Below are 10,535 nucleotides of genomic sequence, written 5' to 3'. Positions count from 1 at the left end.
GTGGATATTTAGGTGTTACAATTATCTGAAGCCAAAGAATTTCAAGCTTGTTATGATTGCTTTTATTGATTATACCATTATATGGTTGGATCGGTTAGTGATAAATTGCAGGAGAAATTATGAGAGGCAAGTTGATACTTGAGAAAAGATGAAATCCCTTATAAGGAGGAGATTTGTGCCTAGCCATTATTATAGAGAATTGTATCAAAGATTGCAGAGTTTAAGTCAAGTAGAAAGAGTGTTGATGAGTATTTCAATGAGATGAAACTTGCTATGATTCAAGCTAATGTTGAGGAGGATAGGGAGGCCACTATAGCTAGATTCATGAATGACTTTAATCATGATATAACTTATATTATGGAGTTGCATAATTATATGAAGTTGGGATGGTGCATATGGCCGTGAAAATGGAGAAACAATTTAAACAAAATGGTACCATTCAACAAATCCAACCATTAAGCCGTTTGAAACCTTGGAAACCCAATCAGAAGGATAAGAGTAAAGGTGATCCATCACAACAGAAAGAATAGTGTAAGACTGAATACCCTAAAGAGAAGAAAGACACATCGACCATTCTTAAAGGTAACAATGTTACTCTTACTTCTCGTAATTGTGACATTAAATGCTTTTGTTGTCTGGGTTTTGGTCATATTGCTTCACAATGTCCAAATAAAAAAGTCATGGTTATGAAAGTTAATAATGAGGTTGAGATTGTTAGGATGATGAAGAGGAGAAAATGCCACCATTAGAGTATGTTAATGATGTTTGTGTTGAGTATTTGGTTGAGGGAGAGGCACTTGTGGTGAGGAGAGCATTAATTATGCATATCAAGGTGGATGATTTAGAAGGTTAGAGAGAGAATATATTCCACACGAGATACCATGTTCATATTAAAATATGTAGCTTAATTATAAATGGTGGTAGTTGCATTATTATGGCTAGTACTGAGTAGGTGAGAAAGTTGAACTTGCATGCTCCCAAACATCCCTTACTGTAGAAATTATAGTGGCTAAATGATGGTGGTGAAGTGAAAGTGAATAAGTAGGTTTTGGTTGCTTTTTCTATTGGTAAATATTATGATGAGGTGTTATATGATGTTGTGCCAATTCAAGATAGTCACTTATTGCTTGGTAAACAATGATAGTATGATAAGAGAGTTATGCATGATGGAGTGATAAATAAGTATTCCTTTAAGATGAATGAAAGACCTATAACTCTTTTATCTTTGACATCTAACTAAAATTGAAGAAGAAGAAGAAGATGGTTGAAAATGATAACTTGTATATTAGGAGGACCTTATTTGCTAACAAGGTTCTTCTTGGTTTTACTAAAAAGATGTACTTTTTGGGACATATATGGAGCTACATGTGGCTTTTTGCTGCAATTCAAGTTGGAATGGAAACTTGACATCTCAAGCTTTCCAGCCATATATGTCAGGGTCAGTAATTCATCTAGATGAGAGAGAACAATATGTTTGAATTCAGGTATGAAAATTCACCAAGAATGTGTGAAAATTAGAGATTAAGGCTACATTAAGGAATTTTTGGCATGAAAACTTTATTTTTATTATCCTATTTTTTTATTTTTAAATAATTAATTTTTTATTTTGGGTTTATTTTGGCTTATTAGACATTGTTTAAGAGTTTATTTTATAATTGGACTTATGTTAGTTGATTACTAGTTAGGCCCATTAGCTTGCGATCTGAAAGGAGTCTATTAGGATTAGTTAGAGGAAACTATATTATGTTTTTTTAGCCGCATATTTGAGCAACAAGTTAAAGAAAATATGAGAGTTTTTTTTTTGTATGTTTATTACAAGACAACCTTTCTTTATAGGGACAAAGATCGTACATTGACTTATCAAAGATTAACTGGCTATGGGGTGTCACTTACATACTTAGGGTTTTTAGATACATCATTATCTATGGGTCCAAGTCTTTTTCCAATACCTTTGGTTCTTAGGTACAGGGTTACCTCTTGATTAAGGTTTTATCAAACCTAATTTTTAGCTTTTCGGGTTGTTATTTACTTTGTTGGTGTTTGCTTAACCACGTGGTTAAGAGGATCATATCAGATATTGGTGGAGTTCACTGGTCTAGGAGGAAGTTCCTCTGTTGTTGCTGTTGTTCACAGTTAAAATAGAGGAGAGGGGTTGGCTGTCGTGGGTGCTTCGACCAGAGGGGGAAGCTGCTGGTGTGGTGTTCGTTGCTGCTCATGAGGATTGGCCTTGCTGCTATTTTTTATGGCTATTGGATGTTATAAAAGGAGATGTGGAGGTTGTGTACAACTCATGATGCACTTAAAAAAGAAAGGAGGTTATCTTTTGTTGATGACTGAAGGTGTTGATGATGTAGAATATGGTGTAAAGAGATGACATTGCTGGGAAGAGGAGCTTCCACCACTGCTATTAAGAGAAGCTGAGAGATTGTGCTAAGAAAGGTTGAGTTACTGTGTGAATCCAAAAAAAATGGTCTGTTTTAATGTTTTTTTTAAAGAGATGGGGGTTAGTTGGTTTGTTATTTTTATTGGTAGTAAGAAAATAAGAGAGATGAGGTTGCACTATCTTCGGAAAATGAACAATCCATTCCTTTTTTTTTTGAAAATGAGTGAGTGAAATAGGGGGGGGAGAGTTGTTGTCTCATGGGTTTTTGGTTCAAATTTTATGTGTGGTGGGTTAGGGAGAGAGGATGGCCATGAGTGAGTAGAGGGCTGGTAATAATGATGAGGATAGGTGTATGTGGGTGATTTTTTGCTCCAACTAATTCTCCCATAAAATTCCTCCCCCTTTTGTGCATGTATTCCCCTTTTGTGTGTGTATAACCATCTATTTATAGATAAAAAGATTATCTTTTTCCTCTTAATTTCTTGGTCTCTAAGCAAATTTGGTGACCAAGCAACCCAAAATCACTTTGGTCTTTCATTTTTCTTCCTTTGCATTTTTAGTCCTCTCGTCCATATATTTTTTTATTTTCCTTATTTTTTATATTTTGATATTTTTGAAAAGGCAACGTCAACGTTGATTCAATGAGAAAAATAAACAAATGATTTTGAAATGAACATGTTAATAGCTGTAAGCATTGAAAATAAATTTTTGAATTCTTTTGAAATGACGTTAAAAATGCTGAAAATAATGCAAACATGTTAAAATATATATTTTGGATTTTTTTGTTATTTTTTCACTATTGTTTTGGATTTTTAAAAAACTATTAATATAATGAGGTTAAAAATCGGGTGATGACACACTCAATCTCATCTTGACCAGATTTGACCTAGCTTTTGTTGTGAACAAGTATTGGTAATTTATGTATGGCCCAACAAAGGATATTAGATGGTGGTGAAGGGTATTTTATAACATGTTAATCATACTGCAAGTCATGATTGCATTTGTAGAAATACTTTCATTTATTTCTACAAGTTTATATTGACTTTGAATGGACAAGAAAGTTGGATGGTAGAATATCCATAGGAGGTTATGCTATTTAATTAGAAGACAACTTAGTTTTCTAGAGGTCAAATTAGTGTAGACTAGCTAAATTCTTTGGTGGATGCAACTATTTGATTAATATGTACAGACTTTCTCATGTAAAAGTTAAGGGTTTCTATTTCAAAGGCTCCATTTCTTTGGGTGACAATATTGATGCTACCTATCGCGGGGAGTGAGTGGGGTCGTCGAGTGACGACGATATCTACCTCTTGAGAGTGTGTTGGAAAGGAAATGATTTTGAGTTTAATCATAAAATTATGATTATAAGGTTCAGGAGTTGCAACCTAGTATTATGGATGGTTACTTAGAAACCTATGGTCTGCGAAAGTCCTGGTATGGGACTGGTTGTGTAAGGGAAAGACCCGCCACCCCTAGTGCACCCTACCTGAGGTAAGCTACATGTTGTTCGATTGTTTTTCTAGATCAAGTTTCTATTCATTAGTCTCGTCTAAAGTTCAAGATAGATCTCCCTTCGTGAGGAAATTTCTATCTTATCGAGTTAAATCCTAACCGTTAAAAAGTCTAAATTTTAACACCATATTTATTTTGCGTTTTGTATTTTTAATACCTCAGGGTAATAAATATTATATCCTTAAATATTAAAGTCTACAACTAAATCCTAACGCTTTAAATATAAAGTGAAAAAAATGATTAGTGAAGGATTTTTGATATTTTGATCAAATCCTAATGGATAATTATAAACTGGTTATGATATTCATTTTACATTTTAAAACATGAGAAAGATGCATTTTTTTTTAAAAAATATGCTTGAAAAACTTTTAGGATTTGACCGTATGCACGAAAACAAAACATTTTTTTTTCTTTTTTAAGAGAAAATTAATTTAATTTTTTTTTGAATTTTCAAAATTTTTTGAAAATTTACAAAGAAAACCAGGTATTTTAATACCAGATCTGTATTATTATGCAAAATTGTTGGAAAAATATGTGAGAAAATCACAAATATTTTGAAATGATCCTTGATTTTTTTTATTTTTATATATTATCATTATTATCATTATTATTATTATTATTATTATTATTATTATTATTATTAAATATAAATCGGGCTAGACCCGGCCCAGCCATCCAGGCTTGGCAGAAACGAGTCTAGCTCAACTTAGTCGAGTTGGTCCGACTGGCGGCTGAACAAACCCATTTTCTTCTATTTTTTGGGTGGCTAGACTCGACCTAGCTATCCAGGCTGGGCCAAAACGGGTCTAGCCGACAACCCATATAGTTGTTGGCCCGACCTAGTAACCATGTTAATTATATTTGTTGCATGAAAAATGAATTTTACTTGTAACAATTGTAAAAGCAACAAGAATAAGAAGAAGAAGAAGAAGAATAAAGAAGAAGAGAGTTACTTGGGTTAGGGAGTGTTGCTGGTGGTCTGGCTGGTTGTGATGGGAGGCTAACGTGAGGTTAGTGGAGGAGTTGACGGCTGTTGTTGGTTGTTGGAGCAGTAGAAAACCATGGTTGAGAGGAAGAAGGAAAGATTGACGGTGGTGGTTTCTATCAACGATGAGGAGATGGGTTGTGAAGGAGGTTGTGTCGTAGTTGTTCACGATGGTTTTGAGGTTGTAGTGGCTGAAAAGACGGCGAGGAGAGAGAAAAAGAGAGAGAATTAAGTCAAATTGGCCTATTAAAAATCTAATTTTATCTTTGGACTTCATTTTTATGCATATTTGTTCAATAATGATTTAATTTGACCTTGAATCTATATTGTCTTTTCAGTTTTGGGTATAATAGGGGTACAATTATACTCTCGATTCCATCCAAAATTGCAGCTTGATCTTCCTTTATATTTGAAATCCTCCTAGCTTATTTTTACCAAAATACTAGTCTTCTTACTATTATTATTTTTTTTTATTTTTTTAACAAAAAGAAGATGAATTTGGGGAATAACCCAGAAATGAGTTATGACACTACCTATCTTAATTACAACCCGATGTTTCATACATGTACTAAACATGTATAAATCTTTTTTTTTTTGTATATGACAAGGTTGCTATAACAGATCTTGAGTTTTAATATATTAGCACCACAAATCAAGTTGCTAATGTGTTTGCTAAAGCTCTCACAGTTTCTACTCTTAAAAGACAAGTTCTATAATCTTGCAATGCCCATGAGCTTATAGGGGAATGATAAGGAAATTGAGAGAGTTGATTTTCCATGCAGTTAGATATTGAAACTTACAATTATGATACACTTTTGTATAGACTTGTTGTAATATATATATATATATATATATATATATATATATATATATATATATATATATATATATATCTGTGTGTGTGGAGAGGGGGAGGGTGTGAGAGATAGAAGTAGTCAACCTTAAACTAATAATTGAGTTAGGGTTTTCATAATTTTTGTCTAATATTTCTTCTTTTTAGAGCCATAAGACAATTATTATGTTAATTCTCCATACAGTTAGATATAGAAACTGACTATTATAATTCTCCATACAGTTAGATATAGAAACTGACTATTATAACATGTATATATAGACTTGTCGTAGTACACATTGATATGTATATAATAGAAGTAACCAATCCTAAACTAATAATTGTGTTAGGGTTACACAATTTTTGTCTAATCTTTCTTCTTCATAGAGCCATAAGACAATTATGGTAGCATTCATGGTAGCTCCGTTTATTATATAACAATATAGAACCTAGTAAAGTTCATGTTTGACTTGGCTATTTCTTGAAAAAGGATTCTAGCAAGAGTAGTGATAGTTATTGAAATTTAAGCTCTTTTTTTGTATCCATACTTAGTAGGGATGTTTATGGTTCGGTTCGGACTACAAAAACCAATAGAACCGAGTAACTTACATTTTGAAAAATTTAAACCAAATCGGACCGAAAACTGGTTTCAAACCGAACCGGTTTTGTTTGGTGAAATTTGGTTTTTTGCTATAAAACCGGGAAATCTAATCCTATCCTATAAGAATAGAAAACTCTTCATATCTGCTTGTTATATAGACGATTACAATTGTCATCTCTATTTTAGAATTATTAGGATGATTGCATGCAATTATATTTCGGTTTAGCTAGAATCTTGTTGTTCAAATCTTGCAAATATAGCAAAGCCCTGAAAGTTTTAGCATCCCGATTAATAAAAATATTCGTTGGTAAAGAAATTTACAAAATGAAAGAAAAAGACAAATCAAATTGATGAGGCCAACCTTCTCCCATAGGCATTAGTTGTAATAGCACTTTTCACTAGGCCACCAATCTAAAGTTGCACATATAAAATTAGTATCAGTTTTTGCTATGGAAGTTATCCTTTAACAAGAAGACAAACTAGATCTTCCCAACAACTTGCGCAGAAATAAAGAGAGAAGCTAAGGAGGCTTGCGTAGAAGAGATGAAAATGCTGCGCAAAAATAAAAAGAGAAGCCAAGGAGATGGAGATGTGGGTTTTTTGATCGGGACTTATTTGTGGGTGGATGGCTTAACTTTTAAGTTTTGAGATGGAGAGTGGAGAGCAGTGGCTTTTTGTGTTATTAGTTATGTTATTGTTAGGGTTAGGTTAACTGTAGTATTTATATCTCTCTTGTTTTTCAATAGGTTCGGTTCGGTTTATCGGTTTTAGTTTTAAAATCAAAACCAAACCGAACCAGCAAGATTTTACAGTTTTGAAAATTGGTTTAATCGATTTTTCATCTCAGTTCGGTTTTCTCGATTGTTCGGTCTTTTTAAACACTCAAATCTGAATGGTGTGAGTTGTAAATACATCTATTATCTTAAAAAAAAAAAAAGCTGGTGGCAGCCTTGAACGATTCAAGGCCTGTCTTGCTGCTAAAGAATTTCATCAACTAGAGGACATTGACTATGATGAGACATTAAGCTCCATTGTCAAGTCAACCACTAATTTGGTTGTTATAAGTTTGGCTATTTCCTATGAGTGACTTATTCGAGAGCTTAGCATTTACAATGCTTTCTTCAATATAACATTTATTAAGATGTTTAAATGTCTTAACATCTAGGGTTTCAGAGTCCTGCATTTCCGAACTTTTATGTAAGCTTCATCGCTCTCTTTATGGTTGATACAAACCTTCTATAAGCATCCTGTGTATGGCCCTGCCCCTAAAAGATATATAAGCATAATGTTCTTCCGCTACTCATGAGCTTATGGGAGAATGTTAAAGAAATCAAGAAAAAGTAGGATTCCTATGCAACAGGATATAAAATCGAATATTGTGGTACACCTTCCATACTTACAAGGATTCTGACTAGTCTGTAGCAATAATTGTTGAAATTTAGGCTCTTCTTCGCATCCATTTATTATAAGCTTGGTGCTTCATCAGTCCAAATGAATGTTGTGGATTATAAATATGTCTATCGTGTTAAAAACAAAGGTAATGGAAGCCTTGATCTATTCAAAGCTTGGCTTTTAACCATGGTGAGACATTAAACCCTTTTCTAACCAACCAATGCTTGGGTTGTTCTAAATTTGGCTATTTCTCGCTGATGGCCTATCCAATAGCTTAACGTCCACAATACTTTTCTTAATGGCACTTTTACTGAAAATATTGTGAGGGTTTTATAGCTATGCCTTTCAAACTATATCTGTAAACTGCATCGCTATCTGTATGGTTCAAGTTGAAGCTGTTACTATATATGCTCTACAGTTAATTAGTTGATTATATATAATATTGATTTTGTTCATGTGTGTGTGTGTGTATATATATATATATATATAATTTATTAATAAAAATTTATTTATTTTTAATATTCATCAAATATTTGATTAATGAATCTAAAGTAAATATAAATTTTTTGGGATAAAAATGTTGTGCTAAGAAAATTATAAAGTTATTATAATTATGAAATTCATATTGCATCAAATCATTATTCCTAATCAATGATGTATTAAGATTGAACATTAATTATAACTATTAATACTGATATATATTATGTTCTTTCATTCATGAAAGGAAACAAGTCTTCTTAGAAATAAAGGTACAACAGATACCTAGAACTAATATGTAGATGCTTGTCAGATGACATGTACACTGAACTGACCCGCATGAGAATTTCATATTGAGAGATCACTTGTGTCCATGGAAAGACTCACGTGACGGTTGTGTAAATGATCTTTAAACTTGAGATCACTATGTTATCTTATATAGGGAGTGTTACATTTTGATCCTACTACACGTTATCCTAATCAAGGGTAACAAATGAATAGATATTAGATATAACATGAACTATATGAAGGTATTTAAGTAATAAAGAGATGATAAATCACCCTTGGTTAATTAGAAAAAATGTTTCATTTGACCTCAAATAATATTGATTGTAAATCTTTACGCAAGAAGAAATGAGATTTGAAAAGAGTTTCAAATCTTATTCAAAAAATTAATGACTATGTTATTGAAAACAAATATGATTTGACAGAGTAGACATATTTCATGCTATAATTTCTAATTCAAAACATTTTTTATAAAGGGATAATAATTACATTGAGAAACCGGTCACTGAAAGATTAAGTCAAACTACTTATCACTTTCTCAATATTTAGGGGATCATGACAGGTTAGTTAGATAATGTACTTGATCTTCAAATACACTTCATGCAATTGTTAAATTGATAATAAATTAATTTGTTTAATCACATTTTATTCAGGATTGTGATTTATATTTGAGCCAACTTATTAGGGAACCTAATGGGTCACACACATAAAAATCATTGGTCAGAAATTAAAATGGGATAATTAATTAAGTGTGACTTGATTGTAAATAAATTTTAAAAATTAAGGACTAGATTGTAATTGATACAAGGATTACAATTTTAGACCTACAAATAATCAAGTAAGGATTAGTTTGAATAATATTTTAAAATTAGCCTAAAATAATATATGTGATTATTTAAGGGGAAAATTGATATTTTATCATTTATAGGGTTTTTAGGTTTTCTTATAAATAGAATGTTATGCCTCTTATTTTGTATGAGTAGTGATGAAAAAGGGTGAAAAAAGTATTGTACGTAAACACCTAAAATATAAAAGAAAAGAGTTCACACTCTAAGGTATAATAATTTATATCTCTTAAAAGGGTTTAAGAGATTTTTTACTAGTGGTTTGTATGAATTACTGTTAGAGCCTGAATATTTGGATGGTTTGTGATTTGCGACAACCCAACCTTGAAGCGATTATTCAAAGCAAAAAAGAGCATTTGATTTTCAAGTAATCTTCGCATAAACCCTAAACAACTCTAGATCTGTCTAATGGGATTCTTAGGACTTTTAAAAAAATTTTAAATCCACAGTTTCCGCTGTATATATGTGTTTTGAGAAACCCAATAGAAGCAAGCCTCACGTGTGTATTTATGCTCTTAAAAAATAAGCCTCATACTCTTTTAATACTTATGAGCTTGGGGGATGCTAAGGAAATTGAGAGAAAATTGGATTCCCTTCACAATTGGATATGGAAACTAGCTATTGCAATACATTTTTTGCTTGCTATAACATGTATAAACTTATTGTATATGTGTAGTGACACGACCAAAAGATTGATGTCTTCTCCCAAGTGCAGGAGTGTCGAAGTAATAAATAACCCGGTAAGATCGGGGTCGAACCACAGGGAGGTTACTTGTATAAATTATAAGCAACAATAACACTACAACAATAGTAACAACAAAAATAATAATAATAATAATAATAGTGATAATAATAATAATAGTGAAGAAGAAGAGGAAGAAGTTGATGAGAACTTTGAGATGAAAGATTAACGTAAGGATTAAACAATGATAACAACAAATGTCAAGGTTAGAGGATCCACTAATGGTATTCCAAACAAGTATAGTATAAACCCTTATTATTCAATTGGAAACCACACACAAGGAGGTTCCAATCAGATTATAAATTGTTAACATGATTACATTAGCTATCTTATTCGAATAATGCTAATACTTGTAAATGTTGTCAGGCATTCATGATTATAACTTATGTTAACAACAAATCAAGTTCCTTTCATAGCTCAGGTGTCGGTTATACCATACAGTATGGGCTATGAAAGTGCCAAGTATTTGTTGTACCAAGTG

This window comes from Populus nigra, chromosome 1 (genome assembly GCF_951802175.1).
Source record: "Populus nigra chromosome 1, ddPopNigr1.1, whole genome shotgun sequence".
Lineage (NCBI taxonomy): Eukaryota > Viridiplantae > Streptophyta > Magnoliopsida > Malpighiales > Salicaceae > Populus > Populus nigra.
The sequence above is the reverse complement of the archived record's forward strand: the minus strand, read 5'-3'. Positions refer to the sequence as shown.